The following is a 26,526-nucleotide window of genomic DNA, read 5'->3' on the forward strand; positions in this document are numbered from 1 at the left end:
ACCTCAATCGTTTCTTGAGGTAGAAATCTCAAGAAATGATCCGATTGGAGCGAGGCGCAGCTTTGAAATTATAGATACCTTTTATCATTTAAATTTATGCTGGAAACTTGCGAATGAATGCACTAATTAATTATATTTCTTTTGCTGCTTTTCGTACAGGAAATGTGTGGTCTTTTAGTGAGTCGTACCGCCATTTCCTCAACCCTACGAAACAATCAGTCGTCTGTAAGCTCTTTCTGTTGTTAGAAGCGTCGAGAGCCTCACTGTCGCCCATGGCAACAACTGTACGAAACGCAGCGATCGGCACATCGACGTTCGGATTCATAGCTTCGGGAGCCCCAGGTGTGGCTCTTAGACATGCGCACTTCCATTTATCCTGATTACGTTACCAGCATGCAAGCGGAGTGTGGGCCGTGCCGAAGCGCGCGCAGTCGCCACTACTTGTAGCTCGCCTCGCTAGAATATGGCGGAACGCACGCTTTGGGTTTGCTCCTGCCGTCACTGCTAATATCGTCGCTAAGATCCATGCTTGGCCTTTACAGGTAAGTGACTTAGGAGAAAAAAGACAGCTGCGGCGCACTGTTAGGATCAACCCTTTGGTGTGATTCGATCTTTCCATTTTTTCTTTTTTTTTTTCGGTCTTTTTTATGATTTGTAAGCTGAGACGCCACCATCAAGGCGCGCGTCTGCTACGTGGTCACTGCCAGCTGGAACGCTAGCACTCGTGGCGACTGGAGAGTCTTGACTACTGCCTGGTGTGGGTGTGACCCGACCTTTGGCGATAAAGCGTATGCTTGTTGTACAGATAGCAACGACGTGCTGTTTTATTATAAAGAGTACGCAGCCAACGAACGGACGTAGACAGGTGAAAGGTAACCGCTCGTTTCCTGTAACAGCTTTGACAGCCGTGCTGCAAGCAGCTTGACATTTTGTAACGCCACCCCCACCTTCACCTGTAGGAATAGGTTAAAGTTGAGGGTCAGCCGAAGATTATCCTCCATCTTCCTTCCCTTCGATCGGCCACATATCTCGGTGGCCTCTTTTTCAGACGAATAACGATCACGTCACAGCACGTACAGATCTGGTCAGGATGCAGGAAGTGGGGGCGAGACTGACTGGCGGCTAAAAGGGCGTGGTCACCATTCGTACCGAGTTGTAGTCTGGAGTGCTCTCGCGACAGATTCGTAAATTATGAGGAACGCTGCGTATGAAGATGCAATGTCGCGAATTTTTGGTGGGCTTATTTAAATACGGCTGTGGGTGGATCGCGAAACGAAGTTTGTTAGGTTTACAGTAAGAATGCTGCAGATAGGATGCAAATCTGCCTGCGCAGGAGTCAGATAGGGTCATTTCTGCAACAATTAGTTGTTTGTGGGAAAAGTAAAATGACCTTTGCCCCTTCCTGGTCCTCAACCGGAGAAGCAGAGGCAGAGAAGTGGCACCAGCAGAAAATAGGACTCCTTACATCGTGCACGAGACACATGAACGGTACGGTTGTCGTACCGTTGATGTGTCTCGTCAATATAGTCAGACATTCAGTCACCAACTAACTAGAATCATGCTTTGCCCATGAGAACGAAGTCATTCGCTAGCCGCCTGCGGCGATATATAAAGTAGTCAGCGCGGCAGTGCGTTGGATCCTTCTCGAATGACAAGGAGTGGGGTCACATATTAAGTTGAATCGCGTAGTTTCCAATTCAACGTGATCGAGTTGGGCACTGGGAACTGTAAAAATCGCATAAGATCTCTACTGGAGTGGAACGTGCGTGAGAAACCAACAGCATACTCGGCGATAACATTAATCTGTTCATTCTTCTAGTAATCGATTAAATATATTAAAAAAAAAAAACTGTTCATTCTTCAGAATTATTTTAAACTGCACAGCAGTTACGATGGAGAATTACGGTGTTTGCCACAAATGCGGTTAAAAACAATTACAACAAAAGGAAGCCAAAAAAAAAAAAAAGACATTAAATTAAAATTTAGTTTTTCTGCGGGGCAAGACAACATATTTTCTCATTTGTGAGCGAAATTAAAGAAAGACGTGAAAATTATGCGATCGCTGATTGTTCTCCAATCGCAGTCTTTTAGAAAAGAATAGCTGATTTCTTTCATTCTCGCAAGTATGGGGGTTATACCACGCATATTATTCGGTGGGCTAAGTAAGACGACTAGTTGGTTAATTCGATGGAATAATTGTAACATTTCAGTGTTAAGCATCCATTGCTGGTATGACTTCTAGCATAACAAGGCAGAATACGAACCACACTAGTCTAAAATTATTTGCTGCATAAACTTATTTCAGAACATTTATATCACATTTAATATCATATTTAAATATATTAAAATATTATTAAAAGCAATTTAAGAATATTTAAATTGCTTATTCGTAAACTTTCCGTGCGCTGACGCTGCATAATATAAAAATCAACTACGCTTAACCAGAGTTATGCTTTGATATAAAATTTGAATGATATAAAAATGCCACCGAAATTAGGGCAAGCAATTAAACAGCGAGTCAATAAAAATATACTGAAAAGGAAACAACATAAGAAACTCACAACTATGAATAAAAGTGAAATTGTCCAGAAGTTAAATTCTTTGAGTTATTGTCTAATCTACTCTTGATTCTTTTTGTTTCGACACGTTGAGTTATTTAGGATATAGAGAAGCAAATGATTCGTTTCCGAACGATTGCACCCAGGGTTGACGCTGTCCTGTTTTTGCTCCATTTAACGTTACATTAAGTGGCGTCAATGCCGAAGTGCCCCCGAAAGTGGTCTCTAAATTCTAAAGACGTCGGTGCACCCACCGATTGCCCGTCTTTGACACTAGCCCAGATTGCGCTTACAATATAGGAATTTTGAAGCACAAGACAATGCGTGAGGTTAGATCTACTAACTAATGCTCAGCCATTTGCAAGTAAGTACAAGGACACCAGTGCATTCAAAGATGAAATGGTAGCTTTGTAATCAGAGTGATCCATCCCTAATTGCGAAATTTTTATGTTGCTTCCTTTTAGTATTGCTACTAACTTGAAATGGTCTTAAAATTCGTATAGGCACGTAGAGGCTGCTGTTGATTCTCATCCTTAACGCTGATCCCGGTTGTGTCACCAATATGGGAATTTTGCAGCTCAAGACAATGCATGAGGGGTTGATTACAAAGTTATGTGTGATCATTTACGAGTGGTGTAAAGCAGTGCTACTCAAAGTGTGAGCCGCGAACGGTTTGTTACCGGTCCGCGATGAGATAAATACAGAAATTGAAAGTAATTCATTTTATTGTATTTCACAAAAGTATCGGTCCGCGTCGGATTGGAAATAAAAGAAAGTGATCCTTCACCACAGATACTTTGAGAAGCACTGGTGTAAAGTAGATCAATTCTTACGATGGATGAAATTATATGAAATTAGACACGTGCATTTCAGATATACAGTATAACATAAGGTTAATAAGTACTTTTAAACTATAGCCAAGAAAAAGACCTGAAAGGGTTATATTGAAATATATTTAAAATTTTATAATTATTAAAAATTGATATTTAATTAAAATTAATGATTATCAAAATTTGCGTCTTTATGGCTACACTTAAATGATCATTGCTATAGAAAGTTCAGAGTGCCATTGCTAAATGCTGAATTTTCGGATGATTTATTTAATGCTTCTGTATAAAGTGGATCCTTATTAATCGTATTGTACAGTAGTTGTCCAACATTACTTTTGTACATAAATGATATACACTGCCCTACCATTAATGTCCGAACACCCTTCCGTTGGTAGATGGTCGCGTCCTGATAATCACCAAACATCTGAAAAAAAAATAATAATAATAAAACTATATATGCGCTAAGGCCTTCAAGAAGTTACTAGTACGAATTTGAACTGCAAGATACCGTGATCGACCGGGTTAGCGGACTTCCAGCACGGAATGATAACAGGGTGCCAAGTAAGCAATCAGTTTGTAAGTGACTTTTCAACGGTACTGAAGATCCCTAAGTCGACAATTGATAAGCAGATTAGTGCTGAAACCGTCAGGAAACAACCCAGAAGACTCCGAAACCGGGGAAAGTGACAGGAGAGCCCTGCAAAGACTCGTCCGCTCAGATTGCAGGTCGACGTTTTCACAGCGCACAACAGATCATCACTGAGATGATTGAGGGACATGTCATCACCAGTACAGTGCAGTACACAGGACGCAGCACGATCGGGTCACCACAGTCATGTAGCCGTCTACAAGCCACTAATCACACTGACTAATGCCAGACGCCGTCTACCTTGGTGAAAGGCTGCCGATCGTAGACCAATCAACGAAACCTGTGCTTTGGAGTGACAAGTCATGGTACATGGTCGAGGCGGCCAGAGAGTGTATGAACCATTGAGATTAATAATGAGGCATCATATCACTTGGGAGAGATTCCTTTGGATTGGAGAAATTCCAACAAATCTCCAATACATATAGGAGGTTCTAAGAGTGAAGTAGATAGCTACAGACCGATTAGTCTGACTTCAGTGATAAGGAAAATCTCAGAGACAATGATCAAGAGCGCAATCCAGAGACGTTTGGCTAGAAATGCAATCTGGTTTTGTTAACATTAGCAGTAATACAGGCATAAGTAAGCAAGCTTATATAGCATCAGCCAAAAAAAAAAAAAAAAAAACCTTCCCATTTCACTCATCCATTCACTCCAAATGTTTGTCTAGTTCTGCCTTGAACTTATTTAAGTTGTCGACCTCCACTACAACAGATGGAAGTTTGTTCCAGCAATCAACCACTCTCTGGCTAAAGACAAATCTCCGCACATCTACAACTGTCTTTTCTCAATTTGAATTTATGTTACCTCAGGTGAATAATCTGAGCAAGAGTACGAATCCCATCAGCATTGAGCTTATTCAAACCATTATACACCTCGAAGGTGCCTAGGCTCCAGACACTGCAGTTTGCAGAGCTTAAGCCTTTCTTGGTAACAGCAACCGTTTGTTCCATTCACCAATCTCGTTGCCCTTTTCTGTACTCGTTCCAGCAGCTCTTCATCTTTCCTAAAATGAGGCCACCCGACCTGTATGCAGTACTCAAGGTGTGACCTCACCATTGCCTTATAACTAGGGTATAATCATCTTCTTATCCCTGTTAGCAAAATTCCTGTATATCATTGACAACACACCACGAGCTACTCTTGCAGACCGTCTGCACTGCTCAGAAAACTTCATATCTGACTGCACAATTACCCCCAGGTCTCTTTCATTCTCCACTACCCTGAGTGTAGTGAACCACACAGTTGGTACGTTACTCTGGGGTTACTGCTACCCATATGTAGTATTTTACATTTGTCAATGTTAAACTTCAGTTGCCACCTCTCAGGCCATCTGCTCAACTTTTCTAGATTCTGTTGCAGTAGTGTACTGTCATTACTGTAATTAAGAACCCTGCCAACCTTCGTATCGTCTGGAAACTTGGACATTAACCTTGATATACTTTCGTCAATATCATTTATCATGATATTGACGAAGAGAACAACAATGGGTCCAATGCCGAACCCTGGGGGTTTTCACTAATAACATTAGTCCATGAAGAGTAGTGTCCATTGATTACCACTCTCTGTCTTCTCCCACTCAACTATCCCTTTATCCATAGCAGCAACTTGCCCTTAATACCATACTGGTCCAATTTGAACAGTAGTCTTCCATGCCTAACAGTATCAAAAGCTTTTCTAAAATCCAAGTATAAATTCATGGTTTTGTTAAGGGAAAATCATGTTTAGCTAACCTTGTAAGCTATTTTGACAGTTACTGATGAGCTAGATGTAGGGAGCAATTTCGACTTAGTTTATTTGGAATTTAGGAAGGTTTATACGGCTCTGAGAGGGGTACGTAAAATGAATGAAGGCGGAAGTTTTGCTGTTATAAAGAATTCCAGAAGTAGAGGCCATAAATTCTAATTATAAGGTTTAGGCTAGATTGTAGGAAGTTTTCTTTTAGCCCGTGAGATGTTGATTGCTATAACAAATTGCCTCCGCAGGTAGTTGAGACTGACAGTTTGAAAAAATTGAAAGAACAACTGGATAGTTAGTTACCTTCGTGAGAAGGAAAGCTCATAATTTGTATTATCTTATTTACTTTTTTTTTTTTTTTTTCTTTTTTGTTTTTGGTCGCTGCAGCAAAAGCATGTGGCTTCTTTGCACTACATGACTAATGGTCTACTAGTCTGACGGCTTGAATAGATGTGGCGGATGTCCGAAGAGGCAAGTTTTCTATCGTCCCGCCAACTTCATTGGCGGGAGTAGCGTGATTGGTCTGGAACTGTTTTTCATGTGGATAGGGCGGTGACGATACCACTGTGCTAACCGCGGAGACAGTTCCATGTCGCATATGCTGTGCCCTCGTGGGTAGCACAATTGGTAGAATCGCCATCCTCCCCACACCGCGTGGAAAAGACCAGAGTTCGAGTCCACCGATTATGCTCGGATCATTGGTTGTTTATGGCAAAACCATGAATGCTGAGGGCTATCTAAACGCTCTGGATAATAACGTGTTACCTATGTTAGCAGCACGTTGGGAAAGGTATTAGCACCTGTATCAGCAGGACAACGCTGTATGTCATGCTGCTCGCGTTATGATGGACTGGTTTGAGGACTTGAGGGTTTGAGGACTCGAAAATTTGGATTCGTTAACCGCTTCCCCGGCCCACAGTGCTATAGAAAACCCCTGGGATGGATTGGATCGTCGAGTGCGTGTGAGCAAAGGTTTGCCAAAAACAGACCTGATCTGCTCGCCGCTTTGAAGGCCGAATGGCGGAAAATATCGGAAGACCTTTACAAAAAATTGGTGGAGAGTGTTCTACGGAGAGTGCATGCTTTCGTAAAGGCTAAAGGTATCAGCACACATTATTGGTTTTCCTGTAAATATAGATTATTTGTATATATGCAGGTGTCATTAATGGTCAAGCAGTGTAAAAATTAAGGTGAAATGGATTATCTTGATATCCGCAAATACAGGAAACTGCGTAAAATTCATCAATTTACAATCCGGCGCATCTCATTGAAAAAAAAAAAAAAAAATGATGACATTTCTCTCGTTTAGTGCTCTCTTATTCTGTAAACTTTTTGTAACTTGTCCCAGCTGCTCTTGCAAATTACAATTATGCGACTGGTCAAATCGCTCACGTAGTGCTGGTCAGCACTTATGTGAGTGAGTTCACCCGATACTGTACAAGGCATGCATTTAAAATTTACATTACAGTACACGACAATATTTGACCGTGTTTATTGTCAGTTTATTCACACTTAACAAACTGAAATGTTGAAATGCTATTTACGGTATATCTTCAGCCACTGGCATTACCCTTTTAGTCATTATAGATGTTTACAGGTGTAAATAAGTTTAGTTTTTTGCGCTTATGTTCATTGAAATGTGCTTCTCCAAAACTTCTGAACCACCAGGCAGCTATGCAAACTTCGTAGTCACCGAAGGCACCAGAATTTGAGTTTGCCGTGCTTTCCTGTACATGTCGTACTTTATCAGTGTATTTAAAAAAATTCCAGTTCCATGTCTCAAAAAAAAAAAAAAAAACTATTATATTAGGGTCACCGTGTAATTTCTTAAATATTCTTTTATTTTCTGTAAATTGCGTGTGTTCTCTGTTTTCTTGTTTTTCTGGACGAAGAAAACCTTGCTCTCTACGCCTGAGACCCACAAACTCAGCTACGGTGTGAAAAAACATATTAAAGTTCCTCGCGTCATCGACGGGATTCGAACCCGGGCCTTTTACACCAAGCGTGGGGAGGGTGGTGACGATACTACTGTGCTATCCGCGCATACAGTTCCGTGTCTCATATACACTGTGCCTTCGTGGTTAGCATAGTTGGTCGCCATCCCCCCACATCGCGTGGAAAAGACCCGAGTTCCAATCCACCGATGACGTGAGGAATTTTTGTGGGCCTTTTTCACAGTGTGGCTGAGTTAGTCGGTATCAGGCGAGAGTAGCATGGTTTTTTGTCCAGCAAAGAGAAAATAGACCTTAGAACACACACAATTTACAAACAGTATGCACGGAGCAATATTGCCTTATTCGCTGATGCTCCTAAAACCCAACTACAACAACATATACGCTGCTTCACGCTTAATCACGACCTTGGAAGCTTGGACTATATGTAACATTCTCTGCAAAAATACGTAATGCCATTATCTCTTCGGTTTACGTATTTTTTATGTGACGTCTGCAGAAAGCACTATGAAGTCGTGTGACCGAACTATTGCTCAAATGAGCACACCGGCAATTGGGAAGGAGAAGCTCGAACGGACTTCAAAACACATATAATTTCTATGCGTTTAGCAGCAAGTGTTCAGTAGAAGGTACAGCTGCATATTACTAGTGCTCAAAGACCAATAACATTCGAATCTTTAACAATGGAAAACAAACGTGAACAGACACAACTGAAGCGGAAAAATGTAAGCGTCGCCAAACATGAAAGATGAAATCCTTGCATTAAATTCGGGAATATCACGAGTCATCAGTACTTGCCATATGCAAAGAATTATATAAAGAATGTACTGTGGAAGAAACTTTCACGGTAGCCATAGGTCTAGGGCAACAACCGGAAAAATCGACTGAATTGGTTCCAGGAACGTAAAGAACGGGCAGAGGAGGATTGAAGACCATCGATACGATGAATCTCGTTTTATGCCGTTCAGCACCGATGAAAAGGTGCGCATATAGAATAAACCATACGAGGCGCTAAAACCATTATGTTCGGTACTGGCAGTCCAAAAAAATTATCATATTAGGGCCGTCTGAAAGCCAGCTTAACTGCCCATGTGTAATATGTCTAAAATTTGCGTGTGTTTCTGTTCGATTTGCTTGCTTTGTTGGACGAAAAATCATAGTTTCCGGGGTGGGGGACCTTAATATCTGAGACCGACTAACTCGCGGTGATTATAACCACTATTTTACCTTGAGAAACCGGCGGTACAAGCTGGTGGAGGAGATATGACGGTGTGAGGCATATTTTCGTGACATATTCTTGGTTCCCTTTTCTACTGCTGCAGGGTACCGTGAACGCCAGATCATTTCTGAACACCGTTGTTGTTCAGAAATATGTGCCCCTACCAAAAGGGTACTCGGGGCATCGGAAACCGGCAAGACCCCACATAGCTTTTCCCCTTCAATTCTCCTTTTCTAAAAATTATGGCAGTGGGCTGGGCCCTGGGAAGCTGCCTATCTGCTCCCTCCTCTGGACTCTCTTTGGGGAACTATCAAAATGATGTGACCATCCACTATGCCAAATGTATGATATAGTGGTCTGAGAAAGATTTCAATCACTTGTCCTGGCCAGCCCAATTCCATTGAGCATCTGTAAGAAAAATTGGAAAGGCGTGCGATCAGCACAGTCCTCTCCGTACATCACTCGAAGAATTGAGAACAGTATTAATATTATTTCATGATGCTTTTAAATACACACACTGGCCAAAAACCAAACCAAAAAAAAAAACCGAACCTATGTATTAAAACATTCACAGACAGAAGAAATGCAAATAAATTCTGCAGATACAAAGAAAACTGTGACGTAGGTGATGACGTGTTGCCTCGTTGACTATAAAGACTGCGCAACTGCCATAATAGGAAGCCAGAGTGGGAAAAACGTGTAATCTATCAGACTTTCAAAGGGATCTTGTTGTGGGTGCACCTTTAGCAGGAGCTACGATTCAAGAAATGAAAGACATAATTGGCTTCTCAAAAGCATCCATCTCAAAGGTTTTTAATCTGGAAAGCAAGCGGTTTTTCCACATTTCAAAGGCGTAAATGTGGCAGAAAAATAATACTTCAAGAGCGAAGATGTCGTACCCTCAGGAGGACTGTACAGAAAAATAGGATATCCAGTGTGTACCAGATCTTTGATTCGGACCAAATAAGATCTGAATCAAACGAAGCCGAGAACTGCCCTATTTAAACCGCACCATGCGCAGAGAATTTAAGAAACTGGGTATTGGAAGTCGCTTGCCTATTCGGAAGCCACTTGTTTCAGGGAAAAACAGAAAAATCCTCTTTCAGTGGTGCCGAAAATGTCGTGATTGAACATGGACGAAAGTAATGTAGTCAGACGAATCACGATATACTTTATTTTGCACTGATGGTAGGCAGAGAGTGTGGCGAGAACCTCACGAAGCGATGGGCTCAGCTTTCCTTATTAAGGCTACCCCAAGCATCTGGAGGGAGTATATGGTGTTGGGAATGTTTTGTTGGCACGGACTGGGTTCGTTGATACCGGTGGAAGGTCGAATATCATCCAGGAAGTAACAGAGTATTGTATCAGATTTTCTGCACCCTGCAATGTTACGATTTTATCCCGAAGGGGATGGCCACTTTATGAATAACACTGAAACAGGGCATCGTGCAAGAATGGTTGGAAGAACATGACATGGATTTTCACCATCTTCCCTGGTCTCCCACATTCACCTGATCTCAATCTGCTTGAACCGTTCGGCAACGAAGTCCCATTCCTTCAACTTTGTCGCAGCAGCGCCATATTTTGTTGGAAGAATGGTTACAATTAGACTAAAACATCTTACAGAATCCATGCCCTTGCTGTTATTCGAAACAAAGACAGCCCGATTCGATACTGAATAAGGTTGTTTATATATTTATTATTATTTATTTTATTTTATTATTATTTTTTTGGCCAGTGTGCGTACCTTGACTTCATGCCACATTGCATAGGAGCAGTGATTCCTGCAACGACTGTCCAACGTGCTATTAGCTCATGATCCTAAAAATGCTATAATAATTCTTATACAGTGACATATTTAAGGAGCTCAATTAACCCCGTATTTTATGAAAATTAACTGTTGTTAAGTTTCCATCCCCTGATGATTAGTTTGCCTTTTTAACTTAATTTAAGGCAGCGATTAAGAATTTAGTTATTTGGAATGTGTTACCAGAGCCGTGAAAAGGTACTTGGGGGCCCGGATGCAAAAGGGGTTAAGGGGGTTTATGTTGAGACTTTGATGACTCTCTGGATTGGGGCCTGGGTGCTGCGCATCCAATGCATCCCCAAATTGCTTGGCCCTGCGTGTTATTAGCTTATATTTCAGCGTATTGTATAAGTCGATACTAGTTTTAGTTTTTGCATTGAAATTTCGTGCTTAGTCATATATTCACCGTACAAGACGACCCTATTTTCCAGCGAAAGTGTGGGATAACGTAATGTTGAAGTGCAGTAAAGTGTGAATTAAAAACTGCTGTTCTACTTGTTAATCCAATTATTCGTTCTCTTTCTTTCTTTTAAATGTTTACTTTTTGTCCTTTTATTACGATGCACAGTAAAACTGAAAAAGAGGGCGGTGAGCTGTTCCTATGTAGCAGGTCAAAAAACCAGATCTGGAGACACAGCTGACGATGTGGTATCGCTCATATTGATGTATATGTGTACTTGGAAGGTACATATAGCATCAATAAGATGGTACTCAGGGCAGTTCAGAATGAAAAAGGAGTAATTGTGTAGTGAAATATGAGGTTCTCTGAGCAGTGCAGACAGGTGGTAGGACAGCTCATTGGGTTTTGTCACTGATATACAGAAATTTTTCTATCAGAGACGAGGAGGTGATTATCCCATTGTATAAAGAAAATCTACACCTTGAGCTACACCTTGAATCCGTTGGAACGTGTGCAGAGAAAAGCAAAAAGGGTACTCAAACTAGGGAAAGCTTCAGTTCCGCAAATTTCAGCGTCTGGAGACTAGGTACCTTCGAGGGATCTGATTGAGGTGTTTAAGGATTTGAATGGATTGAGTAAGTTCAATGCTAATGAAATCCTTCCTCTGGTTCACAGACTACACACTAGGAGTCATATATTCGAATTGAATTCGAAGTGCAGAAATTTGCTTTCAGCCAGAGGGTGGTTGATTATTGGAACTGACTTCTATCTGGTGTTGTAGAGGTGGTGGAAGACAGTTTGAATAAATTCAGGGAAAGACTAGATAAATTGTTAGAAGGGTGGACAGGTAAAATGGGAAGTGCTGGCTTTTTTTTTTTTTTTTTTTTTGGCTGATGCTATATAAGCTTGCTCTTTTGCGTCATTTGCCACTACTAAAAAAAAAAAAAAGCCTAAATTTAAAATATTGCGCCGATACAAATAATGCCGGAACTCGCTTCTCGTCGCCAAGCTACTATAATTGTGGCATTATTCACGAAGTGGCGTAATTCTGTTAGTCCCTTAATTTGTAAATTAAATTTTTAATTAAATTGTGTATTAATCAAATTAATTAAAATATAATAGAGTTGAAAGCGGATATACTTGCTTTTAATTGGCTTAAGTAGTAATTTTGCGGTAGGAATTAAGTAGCAATTTTCAGACGCACACAGGACCCTATCATCATGGAACCTTGAAAACTAGCCCCTCCAAGAGTCCCTGGGTGGAAGAGTAAACACGATCTTTTCATGTTTGGGAGGGAAGGCGTCAAAATTAACGCTGACAACTTTCCATGTTTTGGAAGGAGGGAAGGGTATTTCCTGCTCCCTTTAGGTGTATCCAATAAAGTGTCCACTTTATTGGGTACACCTACTTAATAGCAAGTAAATTCCCCTTTATTCCTGAAAAAACAGACTGGATTCATTCTAGTATGGACTGAGCGAACTGTCTAAAACGTGTTTGTAAACTGGGTGATTGCGGATCTATACTCCGAACAGCTTGTATCACTTCATCCCACAGATGCTCAATTTTATCTGATGACTGGGAAGCCCACCGTCGTAGCTGAATTCAGTCTCATTCTCCTGGAGCCAGTTCCATACAATTCGCTCCTTGTGACATGCTACATTATCTTGTTGGAAGAACCAATTCGCATATGAATTCTACAGTGGGGCGAAGACAACTTAGTTGATTTCAATTTTTCTAAAACTCAGTCTTGTCTTATATCTCGCAAAAAGAATTCTTCTGCTCTTATGCTTATCTTTTGTGAGACTCCGATTTCTAGGCAAGATGATATATCTCTTTGGGGATTATCCTGACTTCTAATCTCTCTTGGCACAAGCACATTACAAATATTGCTTCCTCTGCATCTAAAAAACTTGGGTTTCTCTTTCGCTCTCGGCGTTACTTTTCTTCCAAACAGCTGTTTTATTTTATTTTATTTTATTTTTATTAATAACAAGACACACAACAGGTAACCATTAACAGTGTATCTGATAACAGAACAATGAACACAAATAATAACAATAATAAGAAATCCAACAGGAAGATAAACATTGATATAGATTAAAACATTAAAATCTTATGTACAAAAAAGGTATGAATTAAGTTAAGTTACCGGAAAAACAAATAATAATTAATCAGTTAGAGAATAGAAAAATAATAAAACAAATAATAATAATAAACTACAATAATTACATCAGAGCTAGTCACTTTGCAGTTTAAGAGAAGAGGCAAACTTGTGGATGGAGTTCATCAGTGGTTGTTTGGAGTTGTCGAAGAAGTCAATGAGAGAGTCATTTGCTGATTCTGTTTAGTGGACTGAACTTCATAAAGTCCGTGGTGGCAGAGTCAACGCGAAACAGTGTAAAGTTCCTGACTTGTCTACGAGGAGCATTAAAGTTGATTTTACTAAGGATATCAGATGCTTCATAAGTTCCAGTAATTACTTTGGCTAGAAGGGCGATTTCAGCAATAATTCTTTTAGTGCACACAGCGATTCATAATACACTTAGTAATAAAATAGAGGATAACGGTACGTAATCCTCTATTTCAAAGTAAGCTAACGGACAAAAGTTTTTTGGACTGCTTCAATTTTGTTAGTTAAAGTCTTTGTGTGAGGATTCCAGACGGGTGAACTGAATTCAAGGATTAGCAGAACAATAGTTTTATAAAGGATAACCGCATATCTGTAGTTTTTGAACTTGTAAGTGTTCTGTTTGATGAATCCCTGTGTTTTGAATGCTTTGGTGGTGATTTTAAGGACATGGGCATCGAATTTAGCACTCTGGAGAAGAGAATCCCCAAGTCGTTAACTTGGTCACACCTTTCGATGATCACAGAGTTAATAGTGTACCCGTATTTATTAGTTGTAGAGATCTGCAGGTTGAGAAAGAGATTACTTTGCACTTCGAGGGGTTAGCAGACAAGTCATTCAGAGATAGCCACAGAGAGAGAGAGAATTTATTGAGAGCGCATTGAAGCTGTTGAGAATCGGTAATCTCCTTCACTGCTGAGTAGATCTTAAGATCATCTGCACTTCAACATTGGAGGTCTTGATGAAAGAAGGAAAATCATTTACGAAAACAATGAAAAGTATAGGACCTAAGAGGGAGCCTTGAGGTACTCCACTTAGTGGTATAAAGCGTTCTGAGTTCACTTGTTTATGATAACGCTCAAGGAATTTGTTCACTCTGTACAAATCGCAAACCGCCCTACCATGGAATATTGTTCTCACATCTGGGGCGATGCCCCAAAACCTCCCTCAGGCTTCTTGATTCCATTCAGAAGAGGGCAGTTAGGTTAATTAATGACTCCTCTCTAACAGAGTCCCTCCACTCGCTTTCTCATAGACGTACTGTTTCTGCTGCATGCCTTTTCTACAGATACTTTCATGGGCACTGTTCTTCTGAATTGGCTTTTATAATTCCCGCTCTCTCTTTCAAAACAGTTCAAACACGTGCCGCCATCAGACAACATCCATTTACTGTCCAACTTCAAACTCACAGAACCAACTTTTCATCTTCCTCGTTTATTCATTCAACTGCCTTTTTCTGGAACACCCTTCCTGCATACGTTTTTTCCTGAAAATTACAGTCTACTGAAGTTCAAGGGTAATGTCAACAAATATCTTCTTTCGTCTTCTCAATCTCCAGCCCAAGCACGGTACTAAGTACTATAGGTTCTAATACCTGTCGTGTTTGGGGTTTTCATAAAAAAAAAAAAAAAAAAATATATATATATATATATATATATATATATATATATATATATACTGTATATATATATATATACATATATGGATACGATGCATACGGCCATTAATGGATGCACCTGGTAGGAAACAATTTCCAGATTACCTCTGGCAGCCAAATGTTGCTCCATTGGTATCAAGGGGGCCCAATGTACACTACGAAAACACTTCCGATACCACTAGCCTCCACGTGCCCATATCTGGGAATGGGAACGTGGAGGCTGGTTTATGGGTATGGTGTATGTAAGTCTATGGGTACGTGCAGTCATGCTACTTTCGTCTTATTTTGGTTCTTCTATCAGCGTAAAACAGCTGGAACTAGCTAACCACTGCTCACTGTTGGTGTTCCTGAGTCCACTTTAACTGTAGCTTCTTGTTTTTATGCTGGCAGGAGTGACCCCGGGTTTGGTAGTCGGCTGAAATAATTCCTATCTATGACAAGGTACGATGAGTTATGTGTGTTCTTTTCGCTTTGATTACCACTGGGTTGTTATTTAACTGATTGTAGCTTTTCCTGCACAAGTCTTGTTAGCTTCCATTTGCCTCTCTCATCAACGAGTTGTTTCTGACACAGGATTGACGCTGACTGGACGTTATTTGGCTGTTGGAAAAATTTCGATACACTCGAAACACTGTCTTTCGTATCTCGGAAACTGCACTCTACCGGGATGCTGTTTCCGAGATACTCATACGTTCTTGACAGCAGCAGGTATACCTAATAAAAGTGGCCACTCCTGTAGTTTCCATTTGCGATGTTGGCTTAGTTTTTCTAAACTAACCAATTTTTTTAGTTAAGATGTAATTTTTTGTCATTTATTATTTTTGTACGTATCAAAGCAAATTATCTTAATTCGGTGCTATATATAAAAAACAGAGTTAATGTAGTATTTAATATAATACATTATAATTTTAATAATAGTACTAATAATGTATATGTGTTCGGTGCTGAAAGCAAAAATTTAGATATTTTCTAAAGATACAAAACATTAAAAAATATTGAAGTGTAAAGATAATGTCAATTGCATTTTTCACATGCAACTATGAATTTAAAAAAAAAAAAAAAAAAAAACCTGCTCCTCAACGCCGTCTCATATTGAGGTACTTCCTGAAATCCCTTATTTTTCGAACTTTTCTAAAACTATGATTTTTTTTTTTTTTCTTTTCCCGCGAAATTAGTATGGGCGACATGATTCCAGGAAACAAAGTTTTTAAAGAAAAAAAGCCTACTCCCCCAATAGGCAAATGAATTTTTTTTATTTTTTTTTGGCTGGTACCCTATAAGCTTGCTTCCTTGCGTCGTTATTGCCAATACTAATATTAAATTTAAAACAAATAATAACGATTGTTCAATAAAATACATTCAAATCGTTCTCAGTCAAGTGGGGAGAAACGGATGGGCGTACACTTAAACCAACATTTCGATATTCTTCTTCATAACAGAATCCTTTTTGTTTTGTTTGCGCTTTGTTATTGTAGTTTGTGTAATTTTTCTTTTGGCATTCGAAGTTGATGGTGCTTCCAAAGTGAATTAGCGTGCAGTGATTCAATTTTGAAATGCTGAAGGATAAGAAAGTTGCAACAGAATGTGTTGGTGAAGGTTGCTACCCTAAAACAGATGTAAAATAATCGAGAACGTTTCGATAACGAAAAGAAAAAAGGACATCCGTTCTGCTGCTTTCTGGACATCCTCGGCACCCGAAATCATATACTGATAACGTTGAACATTTGGAAATTGTGCTGCGCGGTAGCAGATGCATGACGGCTAGAGAACTTTCAAAATTTTTTTAACATCAGCATAAGAAATGTCCGTTCATTATTTATGATTTTAGTTAATGTAAAGTCGCAGCTCAGTGGATCCAAGGTTACTGAACTGAGAAAAGAACTCGCGCGAATGGGGTTATCGTTAGAGCTCTTGTTACTTTATCACAAAGAGAGGTACTAATTTTTGAATGAGATTGTAGCAAGCGATCAGTCTTGGTGCCGTCATGTTAAATCGTAATCTAAACTTTCCAGTATGCAGCGTAAAATTAGTGATCTCAGATTTCTACAAGAAACGTTATGATAATTGCTTTCTTGGACCACTACGGTCTTTTACTGTTATACTATGAATATCCCGAAACCAATATTAACTCGAAATGGTATACTGAAATTTTGAACTGCTTAGAAGAGGGGTGGCCAACTTAATTTGTGATGCGATCTACTTTTTTTCTTAAAAATGTGCCGCGATCTACCATCTCAAGAATTTCATTGCACATGGTTAAAAAAATTATTCAACACATATTGAAAGTTGTTTATAAATTTTAAAATTAAATACAATGCAGAATTCTTATTTTAAATTAACATATATTTAAATTTTTAATTTATGTTAAGTTTGTGTTTTCATGTCATCTGCCAAGCTTTCAAAATCGGGGATATACTGTGATAAGGCCAACAGTAAAGAATCTTCTGTATGCAAGTTCGTAAGAGTAGAACGATTTCTCGTCTTTGTTTGTTTCAAATACGAAAAGGCCGATTCGCATAGATATGCGCGGAATCAAAACAGCAATTTCAAAAGTTCACAGCATTTTTTTACGTTTGAGTATTTTTCTCGCAAACATATTTCCAAAAGTCTTTTTCTGATGATCTAGCTTTTAGGAAGATATCGTTTCGAAATGTAATAATATCATTTTCAAGTAATATTTTCTCCGTGTGAAAAATCTCAGCGATTTTTTCTGCAATTTATTTCGTATCTAAGTCGACATTAAATGGATAAGAAATATATTGAACAATGTCTTCAATTGTTTTACAATCACCGAAATTGGTTTCAAAATTATCCACAACTTTCTCAGTTTCAGAAACATATTTCTCACTATTAAATTCAAAAACAGGATATCACATGTGGTGAGTATGGGCTTGGCACACCCAGGGTATCTGGGTGTGCCAAGCCCATACTCACCTGGATATCATCATTCTTCTCTTTTTGGTGATTTCCTTGTACTTCTCTTCTCTCTCTCTCTCTCTCTCTCTCTCTCTCTCTCTCTCTCTCTCTCTCTCTCTCTCTCTGCGTGTAATATCCGATCTGGTTCATTTTCATCGAGTTGCAATTTGAAATGTCTCCTTTCAAGAGATTTTCCTCTGATGGAATTCACGATTTTGAAAGCTATGTCCATAACACCTTTAGTATTTAATCTTTTGCTGGCTAACACTTGTTGGTGGATGATACAGTGGTAACTCAAAAAATCTGGGAATTCATCATCCTTTTGGCACAATAAATCCCTTAAGGTGCCCCGTTATTGCTTTAACTCCACTGTTGTTTATTGATACGAGATTAAATAGTGGTAATTTAATTTTTTCAATAGAATTTTTGAATGCGTTAAATATATCAAGACCTCTAGTTCTTTCTATTAACGAAATGATACCAAGCAGTTCTTCTCTAGTGGCAGAATCATCGAAAACCATATGAATAATAACGAGCAATTGAGCAGTATCACTGACGTCTGTAGATTCATCCAGTTGAAGAAAAGAACAAACAATTAGCAAAATGAGCACGCAGTTGTTCGCTCGCATTTTTACTCATTTTTTGATGCGACGCATCACAGTTATTCGAGATAATTGCAGTTCTTGAAGAGCACTTTTAATTTTATTTTTGTTTTTAAAATTTTCAAAAAGAGAATCTGTTATTCCTAAAAATGCGTCTTTGATGAATTGACCACCAGAAAATGGTTTGCATATTTTTGCAAGAAGATGACACACTTTTAATGATGCTACAGTTACTGCTTTAGATTGTAAATTAGGTGTCATGAAGAAATTTTGTTGTGCGAATAATCTGTATTTAAGTTATTTTAATTTATTTTTTATAACGTCACTATTAGACGGAAACACCGATTGGCATTTACCATGGAGTGCGTTGGAGTGCCTTTAAAAATTACTTTTTTGAGTATAGCCACGGATGCATTGCAAATCAAACAACATTTTTCTTTTATCATCTTACAAAAAAGATTCGTTTCCCCCTCTTGATGAAAATGATATGTTTTACTGTTTTTCGTAGTATTCATTTTACATCAAAGGATATTAAATTAACGTATAAGTACTGTCCAGTTATTAATATTAAGTAAGCTAAATAAGAATTCGACACATACACTATGCTCTCCACAACGTAACTGCGTAAATTTTCACAAGAGAAGCCGAGCGGCTGCGCGGCAACAAGGGCAGTCACGTGGTTCGACGCATTTGTAATAGACGTATGCAAGTGGGGCGCATAATAATAACATTTAGATTTTTACTAATCTAATTTTTTTTTTTTGTATATTTAAAATTGGTCGTGACATGATCGACTGGTAGATCGCGATGGATTTGTTGGCCACCCCTGGCTTAGAACATCAAATTCTAACAATCACGACAACCGCGAGAAGGAATCGTCCCATATTGCCAACTCGATTCAGGCCTTGCTTCAGAAGTTGTGCTGAGACCTACTGAAACATTCTGCGCACGGAACTGACTTTCAAGTTTTTGATCCCCTGCAAGAAAACAAAAAAAGGCGCCTCCGTAGCCAGGTGGGAAGGAGCAGCAGTGCGTACCACACGCTTCTTGATTAGACCGGGGTTCGAGCCCGTCACCACCAAATATGGAGGATGCGGAAAGGTCAAGGAATGACCACTGCATATTCCGGAGCAATATGGCCTTAGTTGCTAATGCTCCTAAAAACCAAACAACAAAACAAAAAAAAAAAAAAAGATATTATTAAGAAGGATATCTTTTCAAATCATATGCTCAGGCCAACGAATACGAAGTTCTCCAAGGCTCCAATAAGCAACTGCGCAAAATAGTTCTGGAAGGTAAATAGGTTCTGTTTTTTTTTATAACCTATATAATTCTTAATATTCTTAATATAATCCTGAGAAAGGGCCACAGGTGATTTGCTTGTATAATGCTGAAAGATCATTAGAACTACCAGGATCTGTGACAAGGAGTCAAACTGCTCAAAATTAAGTTAAAAAATATCTTGGAGAAGAGTATGGAGAGAAATTAATGAAGCTGAACAGAAAGGAAAGGCTCCAGGATTGGACGGTATACATCCTGTTATACCAAAATAGCTGCATATGAGTGCATCATTCTGTTGGGGTTGAGTTCATCATTAGACTCCAGGACAATCCCCCTGACTCTTTCTTATCTTCTTTAATGACATTGAGGGAATGCACGGGAAGTTGTCGAAGTTTGTCAATGGCTTAAGTTAAATTAATTAAATTTTCTCTTTATAGTTCGAGATAAATAAGATCAGAAGAGCCCACAAGAGAGAGAGAGAGAGAGAGAGAGAGAGAGAGAGAGAGAGAGAGAGAGAGAGAGAGAGAAAGCGAGAATTGAAGAACAGCACCGTATTTAGTAGTCACGTATTTCTGCGTATTTCTGTACTCTCGTGCTTGACCACTCGACTTTGGTAGGAAGGATGGTTAATTAATGACCAGAAGTTCAGAAACTGGCCATTCTGCTTCAAAATGGCTTAGTAGCAAATGATGCCACTTAAATTACACTGAAATACCATGGTGTGTGTGTGTGTGTGCGTGCGTGCGTGCGTGCGTGTGCGTGTGCGTGCGTGTGCGCGCGAGCAGGATGCACTGAAACAAGCTGTGGCCACCCAGATGCAGTCTGAAATCCGCTTTGATAAATATCATTCGTGTAAAATTAGCCGACCCAATCAAAATGGTGTTGCTTTTACTTATCAGCTTCTGTGTCTTAAAGGTTAAGGTGAACGCCTTCTATTCCAAAGGTTACGGCTTCAGGACTCAGCTTTGCTCTGTGATATTAGGGCCTGACATATCCGAGTAGTTAGAGCAGGAGTGCAATAGCACACCCGTTTGAATTGACGTGATTCGAGCTCCTCTGATTTCTGTGGTAAATACAAAGTATAAACAGAATTTTTTTTTTCTTCACCTAAAATCAAGCTTGATTGATCCGTTTGGGAAGGCATTTGACAGTAACGATGACTGCTTAAAATAAATTTGCAGTAATTCCCAACCCTCAGAGAAAGTTAAAGGAGTATTTCTGGATTTCATATCAGTAATCGGGAAAGGCCCACATTTAAAAATAATAGTTGAAAACATACTGCCTAAATTTAATTAATAACTTGACTTCCAATATACTGTATATATGAGCTCGAAGGTGTATTTATTCCTTAATTTCCAGTTGGACCACTTTCTTCAAAAATCTATCTTGATAGAATCAGTGAAGAATGAGGAGAAATATCTGATATCAAAGAAGTGTAAAAGAGACAATGAAGGTGAAATGCAAGTAATTACATGGTAATTATTGCAGATCACTGAAACGAGAGATTAGACTTCCTGTTCAAAAATGCATTTTTAATATCTTCTAAGTCTTACATGTAAAATGTTCGTCAAATCAAACACCTGTACGAATATCCCTCGGTTAATGAAAGTTCGTTGAATTTTTGTAATTTTTTGGGTAGCGTAGAACGCAATATGTAGTAACTGTAAAAGTATAAACAACTTCTATATATGGAAACATTCCATGTCGTAATGAGTTTCTGTGTGATGTGTAGAGAATGTTGGTGCATTCACTGTATCTCGTAGGGACTTATACTGTATTTCTCTTTTAATTATAAGCTTAAAAAATAAAACAGATTTCGGTATATAAATAAACTAAACCGGCAATCTGTCACTTTTTAGCATGAGTATTTCGCGCGGCATATATGCATGCTTTTTTGAAGCATTTAACAATGATTCAATTCGGGGATTCAAGGTACCGTTATTTCGAACAGGAGAGAAATTTACACATCTCTAATCTATAGGGACTTGGCCTCAATTCAAGGATGTTTTCATACAGCCTACCTAATGAGTGAGTGGTCAAGCGCCAGGGTACAAAGGTGCACGCGCGCCCTTTGAGTAACAATGGTTCAAATCGAGTGACTACTGAATACGGTAGGATGCTCTTGTATTTTCTCTACGTTGTGATCGGAATGCTCCTCTGACATTTATGTGTCCGATATAAACAGAAATTTTATTTTTATTTATTTTTATAATTATGGCCAAAGGTCTGCTTATTTCTTTTACTGCTGCTCTTAGTATAATTAGATAAATTCCATCCCTTAATTTTATTCCAGCCCCAGATGCCTTATTTGCTTTTGGCTTCAATAGTTTCCCTTCCACTTTCCTCTCAATTATCACAAAATTATTCGCCTACCAGTTATAATTCGATATACTTCTGGTATTCCCATTCCAAGAAACTTCCTCACGTGTGAAGGAAGGCTGATGTAAAATATTCAGTTTGTCACTTACCTGAGCATTATCATCAACTGTTATGTCATTCATAAGTAGTGGGCCAGTGTGGTTCGTTCGTTTCCTTTGGTGTTCACATGATCAAAGAATTCTTTGCAACTTTTCGCCGCATTGTGTCAAAGGCTTCTCGTAATCTACCTTAGCTTTGCTAATCCCCTTAGGCAATGAGAAGACTTGATTGAAGACTAGTTTGTTTACCTTTGCTTCCAAGAGTAGCTTAACATTTCGTAGTTTTCTTTTAAGTGGGCTACAGGCAGGGCTGTGCAAAGGTACTTGGGGGCCCAGATGCAAAAGAGGTTAAGGGGACTCATTTATTTATGTCGAGATTTTGATGGCTCCCTTGATTGGGGGCTCTGATGCAGTGCATCCAGTGAACCCCATTTGCACGTCCCTGGCTACAGGAATAGATGCATAATTGTTTCCATAATGAAAGCTTCTTTGAAGCTTTTAAAGAAGAATTCATTTGAGGCTTTGAAAAGGAGAACTCGTTTGAGGCTTTAAAAAGGAGAACTCGTTTAAGGATTTACTTCGATGAGTCAATAAAGAGCCTATATTCTGTTGTGTGGTAGAAAATTCCAAAAAAGTTCAAACTGCAAGGATGTTGTTAAAAAATATCAGTCAGCCTTCTTTGGAAAAATGAGGAACCATTTCTTTTGCACAGTGTCTATACCATGAAAAGGCTGTTCCTGGCGACAGCAGATTTTTGGATTTCAGTTGGCCCTAAAAGCTCTGACGACCCTTTGAGTAGATTTAAATCTGTCACGGGATCTGCGCGTCCACTTTGTATAGCTGCTTAAGCTGTGGTTATTTTTCCAGTGTTGTTATTTTTCGTCACAATAGTTTATATCGTTGTCAAAATTTTACTAATTTGGAATCTCCTCTTTTCAACCTTCTCTGGCTTAAAGTCTCTCTACCCCATTCTGTCAAATTCATCTGTTGCCGCTATCGTTCTCCAAAATCCACTAATCACTTGGAATTCTTTGAGTTCCTTTCTTTAAAACTCTACTTTCTATAGATTAGAAATGTCAAATTCGGGATCTGATGCCATGCGGTCAAGGAGAGCTGGTGGTTCAGGTCCATGGGGGTACTGGTTTGACAGCTGAAGTAATGTTTTTTGGGTACACAATATTCTGCACTTTTTTCGCGTTATAACCTACTACATTTACGAAATAAAAGTAATAGTCAAAATGAGAGAAATTTATCCCCAAGAGATAATTTTATTATCCCCATGTGCCCTCCACACCATTGGAACAGCAAATGCCATGGCTTTCTTTTCTTTTTACTATATTTCCACAATTGCAAGCCTACCACACATGTGCTGCAGACTTTATGGGGGAAGAGGGTCTTTTATCTTGGTCGCCTAATACACTTCCTTAATATGTGGCATATATATTTTTCAGAATGATGTTATATCCTGCCTTTGTTTCGCCACAACCTAGTTACCGCAAAAATAACAAAATATATTTGGATTGTTCACACAACCATGAGTTGCCATTGTCAATGACACAGAGATATGAAAATCACGTTAGAAGCAGATACTAGTCAACTTGGTACGACTGCACCAGAAACAAACTGAATGCGGGAGAAACACTTTGCCGGTTTATACAGCCACCTGACTTGCATATCATGCAGATCTCGATATGTGTAAATGCACCTGGGCACATCTATACCTGTCAGTCGCAAAGGAAGTGGTATGCATTTTGAGCATACATGGAACCTGTGTCTAAGATAATTCTTACTGTTTGTAAAAAGCTTACTGATAGATAAGATCGGTTTGGATTTACAGAATGAGCACTAAAAGTACACCCAGAAACACCCACGAATTTTGGAGACAAAATCTGTGCGGGTCAGTGGTAATCATCCCATGCCTTTCTCTCCTTAGCCACTAGTGCCATCGGTTTATCTGACCATTTGACAACCATTTAGTTTTAACCCTAAAGACCCATAAAAGTCTATTTCGAGATAAGTATATCTCGAATATCTTAGAGGACAAAACATGTTCTTATGAGAATTTCGAATTACACAATGGATGTCACTAGAAAAATTGGTTTCTTTTAACGGAAGGCTTTTGGGGACGGTATTCCTATCGTTAAACGAGGGATACGAAACGAGGGATACACAATTGATAATAGAAATGTGTCATCTCCAAAACCATAATGAAATAAATACAGCCATGTATTGGAGAATGCAGTTTTTAATTTTGCTATAAGAAGAAAAGACTGGAGAAAACTGACAGATATAATTATGGAACAAAATGTTCTTTTCGTAGCATAATTATTCGTTATGTTATTTTTGAAATCAGCGTCGAAACTTATGATATGAAAACATTTATTTTTTTCCAAATTTAAAGACCAGTTTTCGTAAACCAAATTTCAGTGTTGCTTTTGGGGTGGGGGGGTGGGGGTAATAGATCGTAAAATTGAAATAATCGCTTTCTCTTTTTATATTTTGGTGCCCATGAAAATCGTGACTCTTCAAACTGCAGTTAGTGCAAGCGAGTTATACGAGCACAAAATATATATTCAAGTAAGTATGTATTACTTTTCAAATACTGCCTCATTTTCTAATATCCTGTGCCCATGAATAAACGGCACATAAAAAAAAAAAACAAGAATTTGTTTTTTGCGTCCAAGTCGCGTGTTAATAAATATCGGTATTGAACAAATTAGTTCTGTTAGGTTAAGGTCACCGCTGGAGTTAAAAATTTTTAAAAAAACTTTTATTTGTTCGTGTGGCCGTAGCCTCAGTAGAAATTTCGAGCTTCGTATAAAATAAGCCTCGTATCAAAAATTTTGGTTCAATTCTTTTTAGAAGAAAGGCGCGCAGGTTTTCGAGAATTACCTTTCGTTTCGTCACATTTCTGTTTTTATAGAGATAATCACTCTCTGCAGCATCTCAACAGTGCTGTACTACAGAAATACTCTAGACATGTGTCACCGCTCTTATCTACTCCTCATGCTTGCTGTTAGCATTCGTGTGATATTTTGTAATCTTTCGTTGTGAACTTCATGTTTGATAAAAGGGCAGTAACTGCGAGTGGTTGTTTAATCTACAAATCGTCCCCTGGTAACGTATCAGTACATATGAAAAAAATATAAGGAAAATTTGAATATGAATAATTGGTAAGAAAACAGTCTTTCGAGTTTAGTAAATTACTGATTCGCCATCTGTTCCCGATAGTCCTGAGTCTGTAACGCATAACAGCAATGTAAGTGATCAACAATAAATGATACTGTGTGTTTATAAAATAACTTACATTCAAATGCGCAGTACGCAGTCTTACGTGCCTCATATTGCGAGGCTCAATATTCCTTACATTTAGAGCGCACAGCTTCAAAACGACTTTGGCAAGCGAGCTGTTAGATGGTTCAGTGGATTGAACCTATTGGTAATGCGCTACAAGGAACCTTGATGAGCTAGTAAATAATCTTACGCCCTCTATTCCATTAGCTTGTGATTGCAGGGAGCTGAAGCAATGTGTATGCCAGGGGAGGGTACGGCGGAGGCCATGTTACGTTAAGGATTACTTGGGTATATCTCGTAAACGACTTCATCATCTCTTCGTCATAAAAATTTCATCATTTTATACGTTCCCTCCGTTTCACGGACGTGTAAGGTTCAATCGGTTAACTCAGTTCAATTCAAAACTCAAGAACGTATTGAAATAAGTTGCAATGACAGAGGACTGTATGGCTGATGCATGCAGGAATATGGAATAGAGACACTGGGGGATGTATTTTCAGATCATTTTAGTAACTTGAATCCACATTAGTTCCAGACGTATTAGTATATTGCCAAGTAAGTTTTTGTTTTGGTACAGAGGAAGTGTGTTATGTTAGCACTTCTACTTTTTGAACGGATGAGTAATTAATGTTGATGCTAATTTCGTGTCGTAACTTCTAACAGGTGAAAGACGTTTAGCCCGATTTAGATTGGTTTATCTTAGCCCGATTGAGACAGATATCTCACAAGTTGATGGATTTTTTGGATAGTGGTCTGTTATGAACGAGCCGAATTGTTTTTTCAAATATCTTAAGGAATCAACGGCTGATGGCAATAAATCTAACATCTTACGGCCACTTGAAATTTCTAGTTTTAACAGCCTTAGAGTCTTGTCCTCGTGGGTAGCACAGTTGGCAGAATCGCCGCACCGAGTGGAAAAAGATCTAAGTTCGAATTCCGTCGATGACGGAGGAATTTTTGTGGGCCTTTTTCACAACGTGGCTGAACTAGTCGGTTTCCAGGCAGTTTCTAGAAAACAGAAAATCGACCTCAGAATATACGCGATCTACAGACAATATACATGGACCAATATGGTCTCAGGG

The 26,526-nt window shown here is 39.0% G+C and overlaps 1 protein-coding gene across 5 annotated transcripts in view; it reads left to right on the forward strand.

The window, feature by feature from the left end:
• The first annotated feature begins 420 nt into the window (after positions 1-420).
• The window catches only part of LOC150091143 (protein muscleblind-like), a 920,216-nt gene continuing 894,110 nt past the window's right edge, over positions 421-26,526 (forward strand). For all 5 annotated transcript variants that reach the window (XM_090374423.1, XM_090374442.1, XM_090374460.1 and 2 more), the window contains exon 1: positions 421-542. The gene's annotated coding sequence lies outside the window, so the exon portion shown is untranslated. The remainder of the gene's footprint in view (positions 543-26,526) is intronic.

This window comes from Mastigoproctus giganteus, chromosome 1 (assembly GCF_048544385.1).
Source record: "Mastigoproctus giganteus isolate SK-2022 chromosome 1, ASM4854438v1, whole genome shotgun sequence".
Taxonomy (NCBI): domain Eukaryota; kingdom Metazoa; phylum Arthropoda; class Arachnida; order Uropygi; family Thelyphonidae; genus Mastigoproctus; species Mastigoproctus giganteus.